The 27,697-nt window shown below is 40.7% G+C and overlaps 1 long non-coding RNA gene across 1 annotated transcript; it reads left to right on the top strand.

Moving 5' to 3' along the window:
• The first annotated feature begins 2,016 nt into the window (after positions 1–2,016).
• Positions 2,017–4,283, top strand: LOC133793588 (uncharacterized). The gene is made up of 4 exons (XR_009874888.1): positions 2,017–2,703; positions 2,784–2,858; positions 3,327–3,388; positions 4,107–4,283. It is a non-coding gene; the product is annotated as an uncharacterized LOC133793588 (long non-coding RNA).
• Positions 4,284–27,697: the final 23,414 nt, after the last annotated feature.

The following is a 27,697-nucleotide window of genomic DNA, read 5'->3' as shown; positions in this document are numbered from 1 at the left end:
GAGTCTTACATTGTTTAAGTCAATGCTTTTGTACACTTTGTTTCTTTACTAATTGGTTTATTCTCTGGGCGTGGCCCCAAGGAGTAGGTTATCCGAAAGGGTTTCTGAACCTTGTAAAAATTCGCTGTGTTCTTTCATTTTTGCACTGTCTATTTATTGTGTTCAGTTCTGTCGTGACAAGTTCGGATTCTGTTCCAACAGAACTGCTATCTGTGTAAACAATTAATTACCATTCCACATTTTAATTAATTCATGGTTTAATTAATTTGGTAATTACTAAAAACGGAATTTCAATTGGTATCAGAGCGGGTCACTAAACTCTTAGTGCGATCTTGTATTTTTCCGTTTGTTTTGTGCCTTGTGAAATGTCTATCTTTGCAGAAGGTAGATCTATAACTCGCCCTCCATTGCTGAATGATACAAATTATCCATACTGGAGAGTAAGGATGAAAGCTTTTATTAAATCCCTTGATGAAAGGGCTTGGAGATCAATATTATCTGGTTGGACACCACCTGTCGAGATAAATTTGAAATTTGGTAAGACACAGGTAAAATCTGAACTTGAATGGTCTAATGAAGAAGATAAATTTTCAATTTATAATAATAAAGCTTTACATGCAATTTTTAATAGTGTTGGTGAGAGTTATATAAAATTGATTTCATCTTGTGAGTCTGCCAAAGATGCTTGGGAAATCCTTCAAACTCAATTTGAAGGAACCACTGATGTTAAGCGATCTAGGCTTGTAATGTTGACCACAAGATTTGAAAACCTTCGCATGTCTGAAAAAGAAACCCTCACTAAGTTTTATGAAGAATTGTCTAACATTGCTAATGAATATTTTGCTTTAGGAGAAAAGTTGTCTGACTCTGTTTTGGTTAGGAAAATTGTTAGATCTCTTCCTGACAGGTTTCAATCCAAGATCACAGCCATTGAGGAGGTAAAGAACCTTGACACCTTGAAAGTTAAGGAATTGATGGGATCTCTTCGAACTTATGAACTTAATCAAAAGATCCGCCAAGAGAAACCACTTGCTGTGAAGGAGAAATCGATTGCCTTGAAATCTTCCAAAGAGAAAATGGAAAGCTCAGATGAGGAAGATGATGATGAAATGATCTTGTTATCGAAAAAATTTAAGAAGTTTATGAAAAAGATTGGTAACAAGAAAAACATGTCTAAATCCTCCAACGGTAATAATTTTTCAAAACCTTTTGAATCTACTAATAAAAAAGGTATTCAATGCAGGGAGTGTGAAGGTTTTGGACATATTCAAGTTGAATGTGCCAATACCTTAAAGAAAAATAAGAAGGTCATGGCAGTCACTTGGAGTGACCAGGACTCTGAAAATAGTGATGAGGAAGAAAATTCTAATCTTGCCTTAACTTCTGTTTTTTCTTGCTTACCTCTTTCTGTGCAGGTGAATGAGAACCTTGTTTGTTTAAATAATACTATTTCAACAGATGAGGGTTCCCATGGTGATTCAGATGAATCCGATTTGGATGAGGATTCTTTGAAAGAATCATACAAAAACATGTATGATCAATGGTTGAAAGTATGTTCAGATAATCGTTTGATGGTAAACAATAACAAAGTTCTCGAGAATAAAAAATCTGGTCATTTTATTCCAATTTGTAATTTCTGTGGAGTGAAAGGTCATATTCGACCTAAATGTTTTACCTTGATGAATTTTCTTCACAAAAATTACTTTGATCATCATGGTAATTTGAGACAAATGTCATTGAAGAAAAGGACTCCACCTAAGAAAGTTTGGGTGAAGAAAAATAAATTCAAATGTCTTGCTGCCTTTACTTGTCTTACAACATGTGCTTCTAATTGTAGCACCCACATTATTTTGATATAATATAGCCAATAATCACATGATTGCATTGCATTACATATCATACAATATGTATAATTTGAGCATATGCATATTCTTATAAGTGTTTTCATATATAAGTATAAAAGTTGTGTATGATGTCTATATGTATGCTCAATATTATTAACCTTGTGGAATTTGAGTTGTCTTTTATGGGTGTTTGATGTGCTCAAGATATAAGAAAGTATGAAAAATATGGACAAGGCATGGAATTAAGTGATGAAAGTGAGATATAGAAGGCAAAATAGGTTAAGTAGTGAAAAATAGTACAATGTCGATTACTAGTATTTCGGTGTAAAATTGAGTATTTATGGATTTACCAAATGTAATCGAGGTATGATTAAGGTCTCATTGATGATGTAAAAATGGTTTTAGAACCATTAGATCAATTCTTGATGGGAGGTATACATAATCAGTAGTATTGATGCAAAGTCAAAACGAGCTTAGCATAAGTGCGCTACGCTCGATCGGGTAAGCATAACTATTGGGTATGAAGTCATATGGACCTAAGGTTTGGTGTGAGTGTTTTACACATAAGGATAATAGGCCTAGCAGATGATTAAGTCGAAATTATTGAAGTGATAAGGTTTTCATAAGTCAAAAGGTGAAATGATGAGATGAAAGGTGTCAAATTTTGATACAATAAGGCTAAATCATTGAAAATAAGGAATTTTCATCAACCTTATCACTTTGCACGACCATTATTCTGAAAAACAGAGAGAAAAGAAAACCAAAAACCATTTCTTGGCTGGTTTGAAGAAATTCTAAGGAGATCCAAGTGAAAGCAAAGCCAAAGAAGTAGATTAAGCTTAGTTCTAGCCTTTTTATGGTAAGTTCTTGTACTTGGAAGTTAAACTATGTTTTTGAATTTTTCTGAGAGCTTATATATGGTGTTTTATCCTTTTTAAGATATTTCTTGGGGTTTCCAAGTGGTTTGAGGTTTAGAAAAGCTTGAAGATATTGTTTTCGCCGAAAAGTTGCTCGGTAAGTGAAATTTTGTGTTTTATGAGGTTTTTGGGGTTCTTGGAGTACAAGATGATTTTTGGTTATTTGATTGAGTTTATAAGAGAGTATATATGTTTATAAATGTTTGAATATATGTGGAGACTCATTTAATTTGGGTGATGATCTAGGAGATAAGAATTTTATCAAAATCGGTATATGATAACTTTATGATGAATCATGTTGGTATTTGGGATATATGGTTATGGCAGGTTATTTGATGTTGATTATTGGTTAATTTTGATATTTGAGGATAGCTAAAATTAAGGGGAAACTCTGTCAAAACTTCTCCAAATGTCTAAGATAAATCTAATGCTCGATCTAGGTGGTTTAAGGCATTTTAGGCATGTTTTGGGTATGAAATTTGATATGATGTTTTATGGGTATTTTTAAATGAGAGTTCAATGTATTACTGCCATCATTATGATGAGAAATCCATGCCATTTTTAGGATAAGCACATTAATACCTAAGACACCACTTGTTACACGGTGAACTATATTTTGGACAAAAGGTAAGTAAAGTACTCAACTGCAACACAAGAATTATGTGTTATGTGAAAGTATGCATTATATGAATATTTTGTGAATAAGTGGTATTAACATACAGTGACACTTCATCATAAATTTGTATGCATGGCATAATAGTGATATGGTAAATTATTATATGATATAAGACCATGCATGATATTATGATGATTAATTATATGATGCCTTTGAAAGTTTTGTGCAACATAAAAGAAAGTTGTTATAAGAAGTTTAAGTTCAGTGCCACTGTTTTGAAAAGGCAAATGAAAGTGTTAATAAGTGTAAACGGAGGCCTATAGTAGGCTTATAGTGGCTGCCCAATAATTTGGGCTAGGTTTTAGTGAACCAATTATATTGTTTGCCATGTTTCCGTTTTTATTTCTCCTCCATATGAGTTATTGTTATATGTATTGACACCACAGTGTGTGGCCGCCTTAACTCTTGAGCCCGACGAGGCAACGATGGAATAAGGTTTTTAATGTGCCCTACTGTGGTGATGGCTAGCCGGAGGAGAACCCATGGGATTTTGTATTATATGCGTAACAAGCCCTGTAGGAATTGACCAATTCAAACAGTGTGCACAATATTAAGGGGCCCAAAATTTAAAAAGAAGTTGTATATGTCCATTGATATTGGGTAATCATTAGCATTGCATGCATTACTTTGCTTACTGAGCTTTAGGCTCACAGTTATCTTGTGTTGCAGGTAGAGAAAGAAATGTGTGAATGACATGAGGAGAACTGAAGCATGGTCCTGACCCTGATTTGTACATATGAACATATCGACCTTTTGTGGGTTATTTCAGTTATCAGTGAGATGTTTGTAATAAAGTGTGAAGTTATGTTTTGAAAATAAATTGGGTTATTTAATACTTATGTAAAATATGTTTGAGACACACTTTATGTTTAATGTAAATAATGTGAAATAAGTTTTCAAGTTTAAAAAAAAAAAATGTCCAGACTTCCGCAGTAATAAATTATGATATAGTTTTAAAACGTAACACCTCAAATATGGTTTTAACTAAAATAAGTGAGGGTGTTACACTAATTCTTGGTTTTTTTATAGTGGTTGTTCTAGGCATATGACAGGTAACAAAATTATACTCACTGACTTCAAGACTTTGAAAAATGGGGAAGTCACATTTGGAGATGGTAAGTCTTGTAAGGTACTTGGTAGTGGCACTCTAAATTCTGAAAGACTACCAAAGTTACAAAATGTTCTTTTGGTTGATGGACTTAATACTAATCTAATTAGTATACGTCAAATTTGTGACCAAGACTTGTTTGTAAATTTTTCTCTTGATAATTGTTTTGTGCTTGACCAATATGGAAATTGTGTTTTGAAGGATTATAAATCTGTCGATAATTGTTACACATTATCTCAATCACACAATTGTCACACAATTACAAGGAGTGATACTAATTTGTGTCATGAAAAATATGATCATGTGGATTGTGAAAATTTGAGAAAATTTGGAAGTATGAGTCATGTTCATGATTTACCGATTTTAAGTAAATATTCTTTTGGTAAATGTGAACCAGGTCGTTTGGGAAAACATTTGAAAATTTCTCATGAAAAATGTTTTTGTGTTGATGATGTGTCTCGACACACTGAGGATCTTGTTGAAAATAAAACTTTGGTCTTAGAATATATTGAGTGTGACAAACAAATTGCACATATTTTCACAAAAGTCTTTGATACGGTCAGGTTTTATTCCCTCAGGAAATCCTTGGGGGTTTGTACTAATTAAATATTGTTTGTGTTGTGCCATATCCTTGTGCTAGAAAGAGTTGCTTGATGTCTTCTTGTTCTTGTCCAAATAGAAAGTCTCAAACATTATGACAAAATGTATTTTTACTACTTGTTAGAATTCATAGTTAATATATATCATGCACATTTTTTTTAAAAATAAAAAATCAAAATAATTAGTCCTTCCAATTAATATTCTTCCAAATTAATCTGTGTTTGTAGTGTATGAGCATTTGATCCTTGAAAGTATTTTCAGGCTCCATCTTAGAATAGAGCTACCTACACTGTTGTGTAAAATGCTATCTTTGAGTAAGTTGGAACTATGTAACTAAAAATTATGTAGAAGATACTCTACCACTGATAAATGCAGCCTTCAGTATAGTGTGAAAGCCTCTAATTTGGGTACTCTTTGAGAAAAAGGCTAAAAATTGCCACATAGGGCAATGACCTTGAAAAAGGCTAAAATTGCCATACAGGGCAATGATCTCTGCTTTCACAATCACACACGAATGCTTAAGAAATACTGTTGGAAAAATTTGTAAGCTCATACACACTTATTAATTTGGATAAAATATTTTTTGTGTCAGGAGTACATATTTTGTGATTTTAAAAAAAATAAAATAATAAAAGCATGATTTATATTAAATATATTTTCTAACCTTATAGTAAAAATATGTTAAGAATTAATGTTTATTGCTTTCTCCAAGGACAACGCACGAAGACATTGGGCACAATCAGAATAGGATATTTTTGGTACTTTTGTTTATATATTATATTATATATATAAAAAAAAAAAAAAAGACTTGACCGTGGCTATCAAGAAAGGAAAACTGTGGTAATATGTTGTTTTTTATTTTATCACTTACTATATTTTTTGACCTCAAAAGTTTCTATTTTTGGTTTATTTTCCTTGACTGTGCAAAGTTTTTTTTTTTCTTTGGGATATCAATTCATTAATTTGGTCTTGAAAAGGAATAAAATAAAATCCTTGAGTGTCATTTTCTTCTCTTTATAATCGGTCAAAGAGAGACTCATTTTCTCATTCTTTCAAAACAAAAAAAGTTCTCTTTGTTTTTGTTTGTTGCAACTATGGTGAAAACTCGAGACAGTGGAGTACATGCATTTCCCATTGGTAACAACCGTCTCGGTCATCACAAAGAAGGCTTGAAAAATTGTGTTGTCATTGCCTTTTGGTTTTTTTCTGATAGATAAAGAGGGGGAGTAGTAGTTTGACTCTTTGGATTGTTTTATTTTTTTTTTTTGTTGGTGTTACTCCTTTGGCTTATTGCTAGACAACAAGGGGGAGTTAATGATTCATTTTGATGGTTCATTTTGATCAGTTTATACTGTTTTAAGCTGTTGATTCTTGTTACATTTGAGATATTTTTCGCAAGGGGAGTCATGCTATGATTTTTTGATCCTTGTTACATTTGTGATGATTTTCGCAGGGGGAGCAATCTATTGCTATTTTGCTATTTGCTCTAACCTATTTTTGTCTATGCAGGATCTTTCAAAATAAACACTCAAAATATTCTTGTCTATCAAGTTGCCAAAGGGGGAGATTGTAAAATCCTTTTTTGGCTAAACTTTAATTTAGACAAAATATTTTAATTGTTTAAAGAAAAATCAGTAGCATATCTCCATATTGATTTTCGGTTTTATTTGGCAATATTTTCAGCTAGTTTTGTAATGTGAAAAGATCTTTAAGTGTGAATATATTTGTTGCCTTATTTATCTCAAATAATCAATTTTTGGTAAAAATATATTGTGCAAATATCTTGAGATTATTTTCAGGGATTATAAGGGATTATGTCTATTCTGGAAATAAAGAAGGTGTCGAAAATGAACATGGTCAAAAGAAATGACCATGTTCGTTCTGCCAGATGAGACTGACTACGTTGCTGACTCATCAGTTTCCTTTTCCGTCGACACAGAATGCATTTGGCTGTCTGATTTCCTTAATCAAAGGAATTCGCAAATTAATTTCAAAGATACCAGAAAATGATGGCCTTGGATGATTTTCCTGCCTATAAATACCTTGCCAAGGCCTTTGGAATTTTCACCTCTTCCATTTTCAATATTTGTAAACATTATTTTGAAGAGTGTCTTTATTTGTAGAGATTAAGCTTGTTCACCTTAATCTTTGTGAGAGTACTGAGTGTACTTGTGGATATCTATCTAGTCCATTGTAATCAAATAGTGTCTATTTTGAACGTGTTCATAAGGATCTTCGGGAGGAAGTGTGCACTCGCTATTCTTTGAAGAGAGTTCAAGAGAATCAGCGTTTCATCAAACCAGATTCGTAGAGAAGAGTACAACAAGATTGCGGCAATAGTTTAAGAGGGAGTCTTACATTGTTTAAGTCAATGCTTTTGTACACTTTGTTTCTTTACTAATTGGTTTATTCTCTGGGCGTGGCCCCAAGGAGTAGGTTATCCGAAAGGGTTTCTGAACCTTGTAAAAATTTGTTGTGTTCTTTCATTTTTGCACTGTCTATTTATTGTGTTCAATTCTGTCATGACAAGTTCGAATTCTGTTCCGACAGAACTGCTATCTATGTAAACAATTAATTACCATTACGCATTTTAATTAATTCATGGTTTAATTAATTTGGTAATTACTAAAAACGGAATTTCATTCCTTAACACACAATCCAAGCTGCCATGAATCATTCTGCCTTCCATATTCATTTTCCTGCATCAAGCTAAAAATTTAGGAGTGAGCCTAATGTCCAGCAAAGAAAATCTACTAAAAGCATACATCATAAATCATAAACATAAGACTATAGAAACATATATCATATAGGACTACAATATTAATGGCCATTAACTCATTAACATGGCATGTAATAAACCATCTAAGCCCTCTGTCTACTAATCGAGGTAGATCACATGGTAGTATATGATAACCCATCTAGGTCCTCTACTAGTCGAGGTAGGTAAATCATAACTCTAAACCATGAAAATGATAAATAATATTGGGGTTTGCTATCTAAGCAACTACAAGCCCCAAGCGACATAAAAGATTGGGGTTTGCTATCTAAGCAACTATAACCCTCAAATGACTACAAGACATATTCATACATATATATACATATCATAACATAAAACATATAAGCACATAAAATAGTGAGTATCAAAAGCCGGGATATTTGAGAACAAGAACGGGATTAGAACACTCCTATAAACCAACAGTAAAAATGGTGAGTATCTCTAAAGAATAAAGATGGAAAGAAAACTAAACCATCTAGAAGAAACTTACCAAGAAGAACCTTAAGTTTCAAGAAACTTAAACACCTAATCAAGAATCATAAACAAGAGTTAGGACCTGAAAGAAAATAAAAGAAAACTATAGAATCATAATAATTGAACTTAGGAATACCTTGAATGATCTTATGGATGATCTAAACCTCAATACCGAAATCACACTATATCTCACTTCCCAAGTGTTTAGAAAAGCTTAGAATGATAAAGCTTTAACCCAAAACCCAAATGTTTCTCTCTATAGTAACACTAGCAGCTTGGAGGCTCTGAAGACTGCTTGGAGGCTCTGAAGATTGCTTGAAGAATGACGAAAATGGCTGAGTACTAGGTCCTATTTATAGAGTTCAAGGAGTGAAACTAATCCCTTTTTAATTTGAATAAATAAATGATTATAAAATGAAAAGGAATTAAATTTTCATTCAATAGACACCCATAACTCGGTCAAAATTGTTCAAAGGCAGGTCCAAGTGGTTAAGGGTATTTTTAAATTTAAAAATCATCAACATTCAAAAATCATGCCTTGGAATCGATATATCGCCCCCCATAGGCGATATATCGCCTCCCCCAAATTCCCGATCCCCGTTCGTGTAAAGTCGACGTGTTTTCCGTATCTCCCATAGGGGATATATCGACCCCTAAAGCTGCAATATATCGGCATACATTGATATATCAAACACGTATTTGCACTTTTTAAGCATATTTTAAATTGGATAAACAGCTTTGACTGAGTCATAATACGATCCTAACAATTTCTAGAAGGTTCTGAGCTTCTAGATCTTTCTTTTAATTAAACTATCCATCAAAAATACTTAATTCTTTAATAATCATGATTATGACAAGTGTCGTGCTCTAAATGGTTCTATCTAAACCTTAGGTTATAATAAATATATATCTAAGACCAGCAATATTAATCAAACCTTATGTTATAATTAATATTCTTAAACTATAGGTTAAACTTATAAAATCCATAACTGTTGCTATGAGTTTCCAACCAATTCCCGGCTTGAACCAAAATCTACGGATTCTATCATATTACAAACTAATACTAACTACTATTATTATCTAGCTAGCTAAGTAAATATTCAGGGACACTACAATTTGACTAAGTGAATTGTACGCCCTGATATTCAGCCCGGGTCTTTTATGCAGCTCGAGTACAGCTGGCTAGCTAAGAACAGTGCTAAGGGACCCACAAGTTGATATTTCCTTTGCGAAGGCAGTGCGACTCCCCAGGTAATAACACGAGCTAAAAAATACGAAGCATTAAGGCACGAGTTGGAGATGGATATAAAATACAACATCCTGGGCACGAGCTAGCGTTATATTCAGGTCGTAGTACTCTGACAACCTGCCATGTCCAAGAGTTTATTAAGCTGGACACGTTATATATAAACGTGCGTGATCAGACATCACATGTCCGTTTATCCCTAAATTCTCAGACACGTAATATAAACGTACGTGATCAGACATCACATGTCCGATTATGCTAGACAACCCATGATCAATTTTACCTAATGATTAGACCATACCTTAATATATATTGTAATATACATTATTTGTGCAAGACAGGTCACAAATAATGATGGGTATTCACGTGATGTTCCCTACACCTATCATGGGATGGTTCTTCTATAAATACCAAAACCTGGGAAAGAAAATGAGTTTTTTTTTGGGGTAATGCAAATGCTCTGTCAAATATAGAGAGATATACAGTAATTGTGGATGCTCAATATTCCACGCCCTTAAAAGACTCAAAGTGTATGCTCAGGTCCCATAAAACATCCAAAAATATGGCTGAGTTGGGGTGACCCTGAGCCACTATCGCCTCTCATGCGGCAGCCCAGATGGCCTCACACCCCTAAGCGTCTCGCGCACCAGCGCCTCGCGAGGCCCTTCCACTTCGCGTGCCAGCATCAGGCGAAGCCGCCCACAACGCTTCGCACGCCAGCGTCTCACGAGGCCACCTCCGTCTCGCGCGTGCCAGCATCAGGCGAGGCCGCCCACAACGCTTCGCACGCCAGCATCTCGCGAGGCCACCTCCACCTCGCGCGTGCCAGTATCAGGCGAGGCCGCCCACAACGCTTCGCACGCCAGCAACTCGCGAGGCCACCTCTGCCTCGCGTGTGCCAGCATCAGGTGAGGCCGCCCACCACGCTTCTCACGCCAGCGTCTCGCGAGGCCACCTCCGCCTCGCGCGCCCAGCATCAGGCGAGGCCACCTCCGCCTCGCGCGCCAAGCATCAGGCGAGGCCGCCTCCGCCTCGCGCGCCCAGCATCAGACGAGGCCACCTCCACCTCGCGCGTCAGCACTCACCTCGCGTCTCATGCACCTAAGCACCTCCGGAGCTACGCCTCCAAGGGCCTCGCGAGACATGGCCATGTCTCGCCTCGCCACGACCGTGCCATGAGGGCCTCGCGAGAGAGCATCTCGTACCCTTCACTTTGAGATGGCATCTCCTACGGAGACCTATGGAAATCCCACCATCTAGGAGTGAAAGCTCAAGTATGATTCAGAAAGGCCATGTTAGTACAATCTTGTACGGGGTACGGCTTTTAAGACCCCATACCCCTAACCATAGCACTCATGCTAGACAAGTAGTTGGAGCACAAGGAGAGAGGACATGGCCTGCATGCTCTCAACCAGGTGTCAGAGTCAACACCACTACCACCTGCACCACTCCTCTGAAATTCGTACAGTCAAGTGGTGGAGACATCCTCCTGGCACCTGCCCATGTACTGGTTGCAACACCACTACCTCTGAAACCACTCTCCTGATAGTGTACTTATGTACTGCCTAGTCCCCTGGACCACAGTGTATCTAGGGCCATTAGAGCCCACTATATAATAAACCCCAGTTCCACATGGAAAGGGGTTGGAAAATTTACTGTAGCAAATGCACCATAGTGAATGAAAAACTGATTTCACCATTGTTCTTCTGCAATTGTTCTTAGAGTTGATACTTAAATTTCTAAGGCTTTTATATTGATAATATTTATCTTGCAATTCTTTCCAACTTAACTTAGTTGACGAGTTCTCACCGTCAACAGTAATAATATCGACTCGTGGACTAGGGGGATTTTAGCCTTCGAACCACGTAAAAAAGGAATGAGTGTTCTTACTATATAATTCTAAGCATCCATAAGAGTTATTATTCTTATTACAGTTTATCCTTAAGCACTAGTTCATTCCAGCTAATTACATAATACACTGTTGTCAAAAAATCGCGTCAACATGAATATTTGTGACTCTCGTCTACCGTGACAAATAGGTTCATGGCTAGTTGAAAAACCTAAGAAATAGAAAGATAAGTTTTTAGTATTTACTTATCTTTAAACATTGTTTATATGTTATGTTATTTCTGAAACTTGTAAGAATGAATGTTTGTCGAACAATGCGTTGATTTATACTTTATTGATAATTGTAGCTATATGGCCTCCAACCGCATTATCTCTCTTCTGTCCAAGGAGTTGTTAACCGGCGAGAACTTCATGAAATGGAAGTCTAATATCAACATAGTTTTGATCGGCGACAACTCAAAATTCGTGATGAATGAAACTAAACCTGACTTTCTCGGAGAGAACGCCTCGAAGGCCGTGAGGGAGAAGTATGATTGTTGGACTGCTGCCAACAACAAGGCCAAGGCCTACATGCTCGCCAGAATGTCAGAAACGCTAAGGACTAAGATGGAAGATGTCAAAACTGCTTATGACATCATGGAGCAACTCCAAGAAATGTTTGGGCACAAGTCTGCGCAAGCTAGTTTCGAGGCTACCAAGAAGCATGTGAACTGTAGGATGGCACCTGGCCAACATGTTCATGATCATTTTATTAAGATGACGAACTACTTCCAAGAAGTTGAGTTGCATGGAGAAACAGTAGATGAGAAAACTCAATTTGGAATCATTCTCAACAGCCTTGCACCTAGTTTCCTTACGTTCACCACGAACTATTTTCTTAAAAGGTTGGACTATGGAATGACTCAGTTATTGAATGAACTTCAGATGTATGAAGGAATAAATGGTACTGAGTAAAGGACATGAGAAGAAGCTTGCTACTACCAGGGGTGCTTAGGGTGAGGCTAACCTAGCCTCTTCCTCGAAGAGCAAGAAGAGAAAGGCAAGGAAGGACAAAAAGAAGGCTAAAAAGCAAGCAGCTAGAAAGGCACCGACAACTAAAAAGCCTGCTGGAGCAAAGCCAACTAGCAAGAAGGCTAAAGGACAGTGTTTCCACTGCAAGGAGGAGGGGCATTGGAAGCGTAATTGCCCCGCCCTCAAGGCAATTGGAACCCAAGGTAACAATAACTTATTAGTCTTGGATGCATGTGTTTTAGAGGATGATCCTTCTGTTTGGATAGTTGATTCAGAATCCACTAATCATGTGTGTATTTCTTTGTAGCTATTTAGCAACTGGAAAGCAGTGAAGGAGGGCGATTTAAAGCTCAGAGTTGGAAATGGTGAATTCGTGGAGGTCAAAGCTAAAGGACAAGCCCCTTTAAATTTTGGAAATAAATTTATGTTGTTGGATGATGTTTATTTTATTCCAAACTTTAGTAGGAATTTAGTTTCAGTTTCTTTATTACATCAACAACGATTTGTTGTTACTTTCACAAGTTTTAATATATCTATTTTATTTAATGGATGTGAATTGTGTGTTGGATGTATGGAAAATGGCTTGTATATTTTGCGACCTAATGAATCACTCGCGCTTAACAACAAATTGTTTAAGGTAGATAATCCTAGGACCGCCAAACGATAGAAGATCGATAATGATCACATGACATACCTTTGGCATCTTCGCCTTGCTCATATTAACTACAATAGGATTAAAAGACTTACAAATGCTGGGCCTTTGAAGGAACTCACAATGGGTGACTTACCTGTCTGTGAATCTTGTCTGGAAGGTAAAATGACCAAGTTTCCATTCTCTACAAAAAGAGAAAGGGCCAAAGTACCCCTAGGGATCGTTCATACTGACGTCTGCGGACCGATTAATGTTCAAGCAAGAGGTGGTAATGAATATTTCATCACTTTCATGGATGATTATTGTAACGTCCTAAATTTCCTAATAAGGCTTAGGACCTTGAATAGGGGGCCAGGATGACAAATTATGGAATTATGTGATTATATGATATTTATGTGTATCATTATGTGATTATGTGAGTTATAGTATACTATGACTTGTTATGCATGTTTAGGTGTATTAAATATGCGTGTGGGCCCATTTCTGTTTAACTGGGCAATTTTCATAATTTGGCCCGCTTTTGGTATATTTAGCATATATGTGATATATGTGGTGTGTGTGTAGTACTACATTATTATGTGAATAGGTTTGGGTTACTCAGCACAAGACAGTCCTAGGGAGCAAGCTAGTGGGAAAGTCACAACGGGACCAATAATTGACTCGGAGTGAGCAAGGGGTATTTTGGGCATTTATCACATTACTGGGATATTGGGTAATGGGAATGATTATTTGATGATATATTGGGAGTTAGTGAGATCAGGAGGGAATTCTGAGAATTTTGACTATTTTACCCCCAGGGGCGTTTTTGGGACCCCGAGCATTAAGATTTGCTTGAGGTTACTTAAGTTCGAAGTAACCTGTCAGAAACATAAAAAGAACGTTCAGTACGTTCTCTCTCTCTTCTGTTCCCTTTTTGACACTGTTAACATTTTCGAAGGAAACTCGAGTTTTAGGACTCGAATTCAAGCAAGGATCGAGGCATAGCGATTCTAGGGAAGATTAAAAACTTATTAGCTGGAGGATTTAGCGAGAAACGACATAATCAGAGGTAATTTAACCTTTGAATTCTTGAGTTTATTCTTCGTTCTTGGTGTTCTTGAGTTTTACAAACTCAAGACTTGGATTATGATTTCCTATGGGGATTTTGGGTATTTGTTGATGTTTTAATGTTGCTAAGCTATTGGGTGAACTGTTTGGTGATTAAAATGTTGATTTGAGGGGCTAGGGACCCGTTGGGGTCGGATTTGGAGCTTTGAAGCTCGAAGAACACGAGTTTAGAAACCCATAATTCTGGTATGAGCGTTGTAGCGCTACAGCACTGGGTTCTCTGTTTGGGGGATGAAGAGCTGACTATAGCGTTGTAGCGCTACACAATTTTCAGAACTTGGTTTTAATGGCACTTTTTGGGGTTTTGGCCCGAGGGCTTAGGGGATGATTCCACCACCCTGTTTAGTGGGATAGGAGGTTCCGAGAGTGCGGGATTGGTCCCGGGATTGGGTTTTGGAACTTGAACTCATTAAAACACTATTTATGGTTGTGACTAGGTTATCACTAAGGATTCAAAACCGGGATCGTGCTCGAGGGTTGTTCATTGGTAACCTGTGCTTGGACCGAAGGTGTAACGCCCTACTGCCTTAGAGCCATTACTAAGTGAGTTTTAAACGTGCATTTAACTCGCTAATCGAGGTTTTAAGATAAAAGTGTAATTAAACCATAATCAGAGTCATAAACTTTGAAAATAACCATTTACTGAAAATTGCAAAGCGTTTAACCTTTGGGATCCCAAAATACTGTTTGGTAATATTTACAACTAAAAAATATAATCAGAGTCGGCTAAACGACAAAATTCAGGTTTAGTACAACCATCTCCCAAAAATAACCCTGGTCATGGCAGTTAGGCAGGCCAAACATGTACGCGCCGCTTCACGCTCTCCGTACTCATGGTTGGTCGACTTTCCCCTTGCCCTTACCTGCACCATAAAGCGCCCGTGAGCCGAGCCCAGCAAGAAAACCCCCACAAGCAGGTAACATATGTATATTACACACTTAACATATAAACAAGCCACCAATAGGCTAAACACATACGGCCATGCCCTCCCAGGTGCTTACCAGGCCCTGGGTTCGCAGTTTACACCATAAGGATATCCTAGGTATCCTTTAGGGTCTTACCCTGGCAACTCGCACTCCACGTGCTAAACGCTGCTCCCGGCCCCTTGCCGTTCTCGGCCTTCGTCGTTCCCTGTCGTCGCCGTTCATTCATTTATATGTACACATAACATAACTAAACAGATACTTAAACACATATAAGTTCAATCAAAGGGCTACGCCCTGCAACATAGTCATATAGGGCCGAGCCCTGCAACATAATCATATAGGGTCGTTCCCTGCAACACAAGCTCTATGGGAGCAGTAGTTTTCTTACCTGTGTCCCGAGCTTTCCAAGCACCGATGTCCCGAGCACAGTCCCCTAGTCCGAGCCTCGCTGAAACCCTAGTCACAATGCACCAAAAATATCCATCCATCAAGTTCTAATCCATTAAATAACTTTGGTCATAATTCTAGTCACCGGGACCTTGAATTCTATCAATCCGGGTGATAGAATCCATTCCGAGCCTTAACCTTTGAATTCCCGAGCCTAAATCCTCTTTAAAGCCCAAAAATGCACTAAGTGCCACGGCCCCAAGAACTCATGCCGCGGCCCCCAGCTCAACCCGAGGCCCTGCCTCATTTCAGCCTACACGCGTTGCGGCCCTTCCTGAAGGGCGCCGCAGCGCGCCTTCATTTCCAGACGCCCTATGTTCTAAGGGGTCGCGACTCAGCAAGAACAGCGTCGCGGCCCGACCCCTCGAGCCCAGAAAAACTCACCATTTTTACCACGAAAACCACTCCAATTAACCCCAAAATCAACCCAACAACTCAAGCTAATCATCACGGAAGTTATACTATGGATTCAGCAACAAAACCAAACAAGAATTCAAGCTAAAAACCTCATCAAACTCAAAGTCAATTCTTCACTCAACACACATGCAATACTCCAGAATTTCAGCTTAAAACCAGTATAATTCACTAAGATTAAAGCTTACCTTGAGCTGAGTTGAGTCTCTGAATTAGGTTCTTAAGCTTCAAGCTTCTAGCTCCCAAGATTCCCAACCCAATTCCTTTATTTTGATTAGTTTCCACCACAATTTCCCTTACTAAGACTTAGAGAAAATAAAGAGAGAGAAGAGTGTCTTTGGGTTGGTTTCTACAAGTTTCTGAATAGTCCTTTGGTTTTTGTTTTATTTACTTAGCCTCTAAGGTTACCTCAAGGCTCGGGGTACCAAAAACGTCCCCGAAGGCAAAATGATAAATTTCCCCAATATTCCCTCCTAAACATTCTATCTTCAAATATATCACCAAATAGTTATTTCCATAACCCGATAACCCCATAGAATGTCCAATACCCAAAATACCCCTCGACTCGCCCCGAGTCGGATTTTCGACCCCGTTATGGCTTTCTAGCTAATCGTTCCCTAGGACTGTCTCGGAACGTGCAACACAGATATATCACATGTATATCACAATTATTACAATTATCATATTTAGGCCCTCAACAGGCTAAAATTACAAACATGCCCCTAATAACCAAACAGGGCCCACATGCACATTTAATCCACCTAAACATGCATCACTAATCACATATTCACACAAATTCACATATTATAACAATAAATCACGTATTGCCCTCCAGGCACGCTAATCAAGGCTCTAAGCCTTATTAACGAATTTGGGTCATTACAAAAGGTAAGAAAACTGTACCCAGTATGTGACATGCATGGTTATTGATGAGGCATGTTGAGTGCTCTATATATATGGACATTGATTGCATTGTAAATGCATAACAAATTTGCTTATTTGTGAATGGCACTAATTTATTAGTCAGAATCGACATTGGTGTTAGTACTGGTAGTGAAGTCTTAACTTATCAGTCATGATCGACAGTAGTACTGAGCACTGGTCGTATGGTATTGGCTTATGAGTCCAGAATGGTATTAATGTGTTTAACACAGGCTGAAATGATTAGATCTAATCAACATGAGCATTAAATGCTTGACCAACCCTAAGGTTGAAGAAACCTAAAAGTGCTTTTATAGCCTAAAGGCTAGTTACGTAGAGTCAGGGCCAAAAGACTTAGGTGACTGAAACGTCACATGGCTTAGGGTGCAGAGCCCCAGAGAGTGACTCATTAGTCACCTATCCCTCCGTTTTTCCCTTACCAAATCCCTCCATAAACCTATCTATTGACCCTCATTTTGGTCAACGACACGAAGTCAGATAAACGACAGGAAAATAATACAAAGCTTGATAAAACAATCTAATGGAAAGTAAAGAACACAAGGAATTATAGTGGTTCGGCCCCAGTGATTGGTAATGACCTACGTCCACTTGATACTATTATTAATATTGAGCTTCAAAGGTGTAATCAAAGAACTAGGGTTCTTGAGTTTCACGGACCTTAGAAGGAGACAACAATACAAGCGATGGATAATAGTAATGCAATTCGGAAAAAGATAAAAAAAATCCCCCCTTGAGCTATTTCTTGTGTATTTATAGGCTCAATGAGGGTTACATGAGTCAATTAGTCATATATTTCCTTAATAAACGGATCTTCAGGTTATAATGAAGAGATATTCTCGGATATCATTACAACTGTTCAAATTTATTCATAAATAAACGGAGTATACAACCAGGCTGGTCGTATATAAAACTTGCACTTCGTATATGGAAATATCTCTAGTCGATAGGTGAGCAGCATCTCTGCCACGTGTCGGCCACGTGTCAAAAATTCTTGCCACGCCATCAACAGCTGTTTTTTGGATAAACATTTGCCCCCCAAATTTATTTATTGCGACCAGCAATAAGTAAACTTAGGAAACTAACCTTTCGTATGCCCCACGAAATATATCAGAGCCCCTCGTGCGTTCTTGAAAACGGTGACCTAATCACGTCCAATCACGCCTTTTTGGTTTCCAAGTAATCCCTGTGACGGCTATTACACTCCCCCATGCCTTGAAAAAGGTAACTCATGATTACCCATTTTCAACATATCTCAGCCTTTATAAATAATCCTCACATTTACCTTTTAACTTTTTACTCGCCATTTTCTTGCCAAGAACTCCATCTCAGAGCTCAAAACTTTCGAAGACCTTCCGTCGCTGTTCTAACGATCCTCAGTTCACTCGTCCAAATTTGCTTCATTTCAAAATCTCCAACCTTCATCTAGGTAAATTTCTTCAACTTTTAAGCCCTTTGACATGCCATGCATACTGCTATACGACTGTTTTGAGTTCTGAAATTTTTTGTGTTCTTGGGTAGGAATGAATGAGGATTGTGGGAATGTTGATTGATGCTTGATAGGGTAGTGTAGTTTTACTCTGTAGGAGTTAGGAACCAGTTTGATAGTCAAGATCGTAAGTTTAGGGAGTAAAATCGAAGTAAAAAATCAATTTTTAGGCTAGCTGAAAAACTGGGTTTTTCCCGCCCCTTCGGAGTCGAAAAAGCTTTTTTCTAAAAACTTTTTATTTCCGCTTTTTGATCTGTTTTTCAAACTGCTCGCATAGAACTTAGTGTTTCTGTTAGAATGTTGCTAGTCATAGACGCGAGCAATGTTATTCTAACTTTCAACATAAGCTCCCAGGTTGTGCATCTTATCTCCCCATTTCTCTGTTCGCAGTTTACATGCAAGATCCGTGGGGAGGAGAAAGACCTATACACGATGATCTATTGGCTCAACTACTCGAGGACGAAGAACAACCATCGTCACTGATTCCTGACATCCCATTCTCTCGTGTCAATCCAAACACTTCATCTGTCTTGACTCGAAATATGGCTCGCACCAAAACCAAAGCCCAGAAAAAGAGAACCCCTGATCCTTCTCATCAGCCTGTTCCTAGGGCTGATGCTCCCTCGACCAGCGGTCAAGATGAAAATGCTCTTGACCCCAACATCCAAAGACACGCTCGACCCCGACATGCCATGAAGCCAGATGTTGAGTGGAATTTAGTTCCTGAGAGCAGAGTGACGATCAGGATGATCGCCAATTATATCAGGAAGTACGGTCTCATGGATGTGACCCTAATCAGACCTAACCAAGACCAAAGGGCGAACCTGACTAGAGGCGCCTTCAGCGCCTGGTCGAGGTTTCACATCGAGGCAAGGGCTACCTTGCCTCTTCACTCATTTTTCCAGGGGTTGTCCAACTATTTTGGAGTTGCCCCCTTTCAAATAACCCTAAGCGGATATAGGATGCTCGCTGCACTCTATATCCTGTACAGCCACAAGAAATGGCCCGTGACAACGCCTCATGAGGTCAACTACTTGTTCGACCTCAAATCTAACCCCAACCAAGAAGGCACGGAGTTTTTTCACTTCTGTCATCAGGAAACCGGGCACACCTTCCTGACTGACACCACCCATATATCAAATGTGGGGAGGTACTACCAGGAGTACTTTCTCACAACTGACACGATCGCAAACAACCTGGCCTTCGCTCAAGGAGGTAAAACTTTCGTATCACTGGTTGTTACTTCTTCACTTAGTGTTCTCCTCCACATTTTCTTAAATTGTTAATGTCTTCCAGGCCCATGGCTGCGACCAAACCCAACTCCGGACATGGAGTTGAGATCGGCGCTCCTAGCCAGCATGACTGATGTAGAAAAAAACATCAAGCATATGGTTACAGAGGCTAACCTTAGGTTGGTTGGCCTCTTGGCCCCTCATCAGGGCACGATGGAGCTAACAGCAGGGAGTGCCATTGCCGAGGAGGAACCCAAGCAGCAACCTGCAGCGTCACCTCCATGAAGGAGACCGACTGGGGTCACGATCAGGGAACCTGTTGGCACTCCTCCAGCAGAGAGGCCCTCGGCCCCCTTGGGGAAAGGAAAAAAGAATGCCATTGAGCCTGTCGAACACTCTGACGAGTCTTCGGATGATAATGGTACAGTTATTTCGCTTTTAGATAACTTGCCGATTCCCTGTCACCTATTCGATGGGGACGGCAATTTTAAATATGCTTTAAATTTAGGTCCAGACTTCTTCATGTCAAAGAGTGAGTATAAGACTAGTAGAGTCTATAGTATAGCGACCAGTAATAATAGCTCGGGTATTTGACTTTGCAATCTTTCTTTACTTCTTTTACTGATGTAATATACTTGGTCATTCATGCTATCTCACTATTCAACATTTTTCTTCTTTTTCAAACATGGAATCCGTCAATGTGTTCGACATCTACAGCACCCCTGAGGCTGCTGCGGCTCCCCCAAGCAAGAAGAAGACCAGTAAGAGACACCACGGGGAGAGCAGTAAAGCGCCTCAAGCAAAGAAGGCTCGAAATGTAGGCCCTTCGGAGGATATGCCCTCTGCCACCACAACTCCATCCTCTCCCCGAGCAGCAGATTCCTCCTTCTCCAACCGGATCAACTCCACCTCCCACGACCCCAACCGACCGAACTCAGCAGGCCGATCCTGCTTCAACTGGGGGTGACATGACTGGTCGCGCCTTTAAATTGGTCAAGGAGAGGGTCGCTAAGATTGTGAAGCATGACCACTGCCGAGAGGCAATGGTTACGACGGAGGCGATGGATGTTGACGTGATCCTGAACCGCGCCCTGAACAAGTTCACCAGTGTAAGTCATCTTTTTCTGCGGAAACAGGTCTTCTTTATTTGATAGTTAGTCTAACTTTTACTCCGACTGCAGGCCATGCTGACCCTCACTGCTGGCCGCATCTGCTCGGGTATTGTCACCGAGCAGGCCAGAACTTTGGAGCAATGGCACAAGGATGAACTTAAAAGCTGCCGAGGCAAAATATTCCGAACAGCTGGCAGTGGTGGTTGAGGAAAAGGCTAAATTGGCTAAGGAGTTGGAGGAGAAGCAGAGGTCTCTGGACAAAGTTCGTGAGCAGAGGGACCAATTTAAGGAGTCCAACTGCTTCAATTACCGTGCGACTCAACAGCTCGAGTTGGACTTCGTTGCGAGCAAGCAAGAGAATACTACCTTGGAGGGCGGGATTGAGGAGTTTGAGAAAGCCAACGTCGGCAACTTGGAAAGGTACAAGAGTTCCACTCTTATGATTTCTGGAAACATAATCAAGGTGCCAACTTCGACTACCTTCCCGAGAATGCGAGAGACGCCGAGCTTGCTCGCTGCGCTGCTCAGCTGGTCGAGGAAGAAAGGTCAAGGGTTCCTGCTTCCCCTGAAATCTCACTGTCGCTGGGATGGTTGGGGCAGACAACGAGGCTGCAAGCGTCGTCGATCAAAACCTTCCCCATGATCCTCCGGCTCCTCAAGATCCTTGAGCTCCTTAGTCTTTTCTGCTTATATTTTATTATTTTTTTTTAACTACACGACCTACGAGTCGTGATGTAAAGACAATATAATTTTTTGTTGCTGCATGGGCAGCTTTTACTTTTACTTGAACAATTACATCCGAGCAGTGACTGCTCGCGGTGTAAAAGGATTCGTTTTGATATTATAATATATTTGCATATTATTATAACATTTGTTCGCATGACCGAACTTAGCATAGCACTTTGGTTTGATTTAACAAAATAACAAAATTTTGAAAAATACTCTAAGTGCCCTAGCATGCTTTCACTTATTTTGCTCATGTGTTTACATACCTTTTAACAATATGATTTGCTTACTTGTACCTTATATGCCCCCCAAGTGATCAAGGAGCTTTAGGTCCTTGGTCACTTGCCTTGACCAGAATCTGTTCGAACATTACTGCTCGTAGCAATATGATTAGAATTATAATACAGCAAAACAACACACGTAATGAGCAAATACTTCTAATAAATACAATAGTTGGCAAGAAATGACTGGCTGAGCACAGTCCCTTTTATTTCTCATAATAAATGGACTAAACATGTCTGTACGAGTGATCAATAAGTTCTTACACTTTCAAAATTTGTAAAAAGTAAAATTTATACAAGCCAATTCTTTAAGAAGAATTGTTCATTGGTAATACTTGCGCAGGTGTTCTCCATTCCAATAGCGAGGAACGAGATCTCCGTTTAAGCGTGCAAGCTTATAAGTGCCTGGGTGAAGGACCTCATCAATCTGGTATGGCCCTTCCCAATTAGGCCCGAGTACTCCAGTAGCTTGGTCGCAGATGTTTAGAAAAACTTTTCGGAATACGAGGTCTCCAACACTAAATTTTCTTTCTCACACTTTAGAGGTGAAATACCAGGCGAACTTTTGCTGGTACGCAACTACTCGGAGCTGAGCTTGTTCACGCTTTTCATCAATTGAGTCCAGGGATTCCATCAATAGCTAGCTGTTAGAGCCTTGGTCGTATGTTAATTCGATAGGCAACATAACTTCATACTCGTATGCCATGGAAAACAGGGTATGACTTGTTGCTGTTCAGTGGGAAGCTCTATACGACCAAAGAACTTCAGGCAACTTCTCTGCCCATGCTCCCTTAGCTTCTTCAAGTCTTTTCTTCAGGGTATCCTTCAACGTTTTGTTAACTGCTTCGACTTGCCCATTCGCTTGGGGATGAAGAAAAGCTTTTGATAATATATTGCCGTTTGCAGAAGTCTGTGAATAGATTACTGTCAAACTGGGTGCCATTATCCGAGACTATCTTCCTTGGTAATCCATAGCGACAAATGATGTTCTTGACTACGAAGTCAAGCACTTTTTTGGTCGTTATGGTGGCGAGTGGCTCAGCCTCGGCCCATTTGGTGAAGTAGTCGACGACAAACATTGCATACTTTACACCACATTTTCCTGTAGGCAAAGATCTGATTAGATATATTCCCCAAACCGCGAAGGGCCATGGACTTTGCATTTGCTTTAGCTCGTTGGGAGCGGCTCGTGGGATTTTAGAAAATCTCTGATACTTGTCACATCTCCGCACGAACTCCATTGAGTCTTCATTCATGGTTGGCAAGAAATAGCCTTGCCTTAGGATCTTTTTTGACAGACTATGCGCCCCCAGCGTGGTCCCCGCAAAAACCTTCGTGCACCTCTTTCATCAAATCTTTGGCTTTCTCCTTTGTAATACATCTGAGGAGTGGCATGGAATATCCACTTTGGTACAGGATCCCATCGACCAGGATATACCTAGAAGCTTGACGTTGAAGGGTCCTGGCTTTGTTTCTGTCTGTCGGTAGTACGCTGCTTAACAGATACTCTACATACGGTGCCATCCATGTATCCGCCATCTGGATGACCAGAGTGGTTTCTGCTGCTTGGATGCTTGGTACTGATAGTCGCTCGACTGGCACTATGTTTAGTGTATCAGCATCCTTTGCACTTGCCAACTTTGCCAAAGCGTCCGCGTTGGAATTCTGATCGCGAGGTACTTGCTGGAGAGTGTATTTGTTGAACTAGGCTAACATATCATTTGCTTTGTTTATATAGGTGACCATCTTCAAACCTCGCGCCTGGTACTCTCCCAAGACTTGATTCACCACTAGTTGTGAATCGATATAGATGTCAAGAACTTTTATGTTCATATCCTTGGCTAACCGCAATCCAGCAAGTAGTGCTTCATATTCGGCTTCATTGTTAGAAGCAGTGAAGTCAAATCTAATTGCACAGTGAAATCGATGCCCTTCCGGCATTATCAATATCACTTCTGCACCTGCGTGGGATTCGTTGGATGAACCGTCTGTGAACAATTTCCACGAGGGTGCTTGGATTTGACTTTCAGGCTCGCTGGGCTCTTCAGTCTGCTCGCCTCCCGCGAGCTCTGTGAATTCGGCGATGAAGTCAGCCAAGGCTTGTCCTTTTATCGCTGCTCGCAGCAAGTAAGATATGTCGAACTGCCCACTTTAGTAATCTTCCTACAGCCTCTGGCTTTTGCAGGACTTGTCGAAGAGGCTAGTCGGTTAAGACCGTAATTGGATGAGCTTGGAAGTAAGGCCGCAGCTTCCTAGAGGCCAAAACCAAACAATAGGCTAACATTTCAATGGGGGGATACCTCAACTCTGCTCCGATCAGCCTTTTGCTTACATAATAGACAGCCTTCTGCACACCTTCTTCTTCTCTTACTAGAACATCACTAGCAGTGTAGTTCGTGATTGCCAGGTAGATGAACAAAGTCTCTTTATCGACCGGCTTTGACAGGATGGGTGGTTGCGCCATATGCGCTTCTAGTGCTTGAAAGGCCTGTTCGCACTCATCTATCCATTCAAATTTCTTATTGCCTCTTAGTAGATTGAAAAATGGGACGCACTTCTCTGTTGATTTTGAAATGAATCTACTTAGAGCAGCAATCCTCCCGATCAGGCTTTGGACATCCTTAATCTTCACTGGCGACTTAATCTCGATCAGGGCTTTTATTTCCTCGGGATTAGCTTCAATTCCTCTTGAGTTAGCTATAAATCCCAAGAACTTCCCTGATCCAACTCCGAAGAAGCATTTAAGGAGATTTAGCTTCATCCTATATTTATTCAGGACGTTGAAGCATTCCTGCAAATCTCTTACATGCCCTTCTACTTTCTTCGACTTAACCAACATGTCATCGATGTAAACCTCCATGTTTATGCCGATCAGCTCCTTGAACATGTGGTTGATGAGTCTCTGGTAAGTCACACCAGCGTTTTTCAAACTAAAGGGCATCACCTTGTAACAGTAGAGCCCTGTATCAGTTCGAAAGCTAGTGTGATCCTCATCAGGGGGATGCATACTGTTTTGATTATACCCGGAGTACGCATCCATGAATGAGAGGATCTCGTGCCCTGCAGTGGCATCGACCAACTGGTCGATCCTCGGGAGTGGGAAACAGTCTTTGGGTAGGCTTTATTAAGGTTTGTAAAATCCACGCACGTATGCCACTTGCCATTCGGCTTGGGCACTAGTACGGGATTAGAGACCCACGATGGATAAAACGCCATCCTGATGAACCCATTCTCCTTCAGCTTCTCGACTTCCTCTTTTAAGGCCATTGATCTATCTTTGTCGAGAAGCCTTCTTTTTTGTTGCACTGGTGGAAAGTTTTTGTCGATGTTCAGGACATGGCTGATGACTGCAGGATCTATCTCGACCATGTCTTTGTGCGACCAGGCAAAGACATCCTGGTTCCTCCTTAAAAACTCCACCAGTGTTTGTTTTGTTGTTGCCTTTAAGTTTTTACCGACTTTCACAACTCTAGTCGGATTTTCCTCATCGAGTTGGACCTCTTCAAGGTCCTCGATGGGTCCCACTTCTTCTTCAAAATCCCCAAAGCGAGGATCTAAGTCTCTATCCTCCCTTTGGGCAACGCCCTATTTGGTGAGATTATCACCTAAGCGGGCTTGAACATCAGTTGCCATTTGCAACTCCTTCCCGGTGGCATCTCTCAATACACCCTTCTTTGCCTTGGTGATCGAGGCGTTGTAGCACTCCCTCGCTTCCCTCTGGTTTCCCAACACGCATCCTACCCCTGCGTCTGTTGAGAATTTCATGGCGAGGTGCCATATAGAAGTGACGGCTCGCACGTCGACCAGAATTGGTCTCCCTATCATAGCGTTGTACGTTGAAGGACAATCAACTACTATAAAAGTAGTGAGTAATGTCCTGTTAGCAGGCGCAGTGCCCGCTGTGACTAGGAGTCTTATCGACCCTACTGGGGCGAGCCCTTCTCCAAAAAAACCATAAATAGTTTGGTTCCACGGCTCCAGGTCCTTCACGGACAACTTTATCCTTTCCAGCGAGGACTTATATAGGATGTTGACTGAACTTCCTGTATCGACCAACACCCTTTTCACCATCATGTTTGCGATCTGTACGTCCACGACCAGCAAATCGGAGTGTGGGAATCGCACGTGCTGGGCATCGTCGTCAGAGAAGGTGATCAGTTCCTCCTCTGTTTAAGCCTTTTTTGGTGCACGATCCTCGACACTCATCATCTCGATGTCCTGTTCGTGGCGTAGGGTTCGAGCATATCGTTCCCTCGCTTTCCCACTATCTCCTGCAAGATGTGGGCCTCCGCAGATGACGAGTAAGGTACCTGCCACGGGAGCTGGCTGTAAAGGTGGCGAGCGTTGGCGTGGAGGCGCCGACTCGTTTCCACCTTGAGCCTCTCGCTGAGAACCTCCCGCGGCTCGTACATATCTTCTTAAATGTCCCTGTCTTATCAGGAACTCAATTTCATCCTTCAACTGGTTACACTCATTAGTGTCGTGTCCGTAGTCGTTATGAAAACGACAAAACTTTGTTGAATGTCTCTTGGAGATATCTTTCCTTATTGGTGCGGGCCGTTTGTAGGGCACGCTTGAGCTGGTCGCCTGGTAGACCTCGACTCGGCTTTCAACAAGGGCAGTGTAATTGGTGAATCTCGGTTCATACCGATTACCTTTGGGACACTTACTCTCGGAGGTCGAGGGTTCGTTGCTCGCCCGCTTTCCACCATTCTTACCATTGCCATTACCGTTGCCTTTGCCATTGCCATTGGGCTTTGACCAGTTGGCAGCTTTGGTGGGTTCTTCCTTGGGCCCCTTGTCTTTTGCTGGTGATTTCCCTTCATTGGCTATCGCGTCTTCGAGCTTGATGTACCGATCAGCTCGATCTAAAAGCTCCTGGGTAATTTTAACCCCATGCTTTCTGAGGCTACTCCAAAGGGGAGAATGGCGCCTAACCCCAATAGTTAGGGCCATCATCTTGCCTTCATTTCCCACAGACTTGGCTCCAGCTCCAGCTCGCATGAAGCGCTAAACGTATTCCTTCTGGGGCTCTCCCTCTTTCTGGCGTATCTCGAACAGTTGGTTCGCCTTAGTGGGGGTGCACACGACCCGCATAGAACTGTCCGTAAAACTCCTTCACGAACATCTTTCAGGATATTATACTTGCAGGAGGGAACTTAAAGAACCACTCCTGGGCGGCATCAGAAAGTGTTGCTGGCAAAATCCTGCAGTGAGCATCTTCAAAGACTTTCTGAATGTCCATTTGTATCTCAAACTTGTTGACATGAGATACTGGGTCTCCATACCCGTCAAAATTCGGCAGTGTCGGCATCTTGAACTTACTAGGGGTTTCTGCCACAGCAATCCTCTGTACGAAAGGGGTGCCTCTCCTCCGATCGTACTCAATGTGTGATGTTCGCCCCCCGACCAGCTACTGCACAGCCTGGTTCAGGGCATCAATTTGGGCCTGAACAACTTCTGGGATTGTTGGGGCCTCTGGTGCTGGGGGAATGTACTCATCGTGCCTTTCTCTGCAGTCGTTGAGTACATCTCTCAAGTCATCGTCTCTTCGTCGTTGCTCGCTAGCTCCGAGCCGACTAAAGACGTTATTTTGCCTGGGCTGCCCCCCAGCGTTACGACTTGTTGGTCAGTCTTCTCTAGGTGGGGGGCTCCTGCCTCCACCTCTCTCTTTATCCCTCCGACCAGCATTTCCTCTGCCTGAGTCGGCTTCATTGTAGTCGTGGCCATCTCTGAACCGTGGCTGGCTATGGTGCGGCTGACTATTCCCTCTGTTGCCTCCTTGGGCTGGCATTTCCCGAGCGTTAAGGGGAGGCCTGCGTTGGTCGGTGGGTCCCCATGATTTTCATGTCGTGGAGGGCCCCTGACCGC

This window comes from Humulus lupulus, chromosome 8 (genome assembly GCF_963169125.1).
Source record: "Humulus lupulus chromosome 8, drHumLupu1.1, whole genome shotgun sequence".
In the NCBI taxonomy this organism is placed as follows: Eukaryota; Viridiplantae; Streptophyta; class Magnoliopsida; order Rosales; family Cannabaceae; genus Humulus; species Humulus lupulus.
Note: the sequence above shows the minus strand (reverse complement) of the source record. Positions and strands in the feature narration are given on the sequence as shown.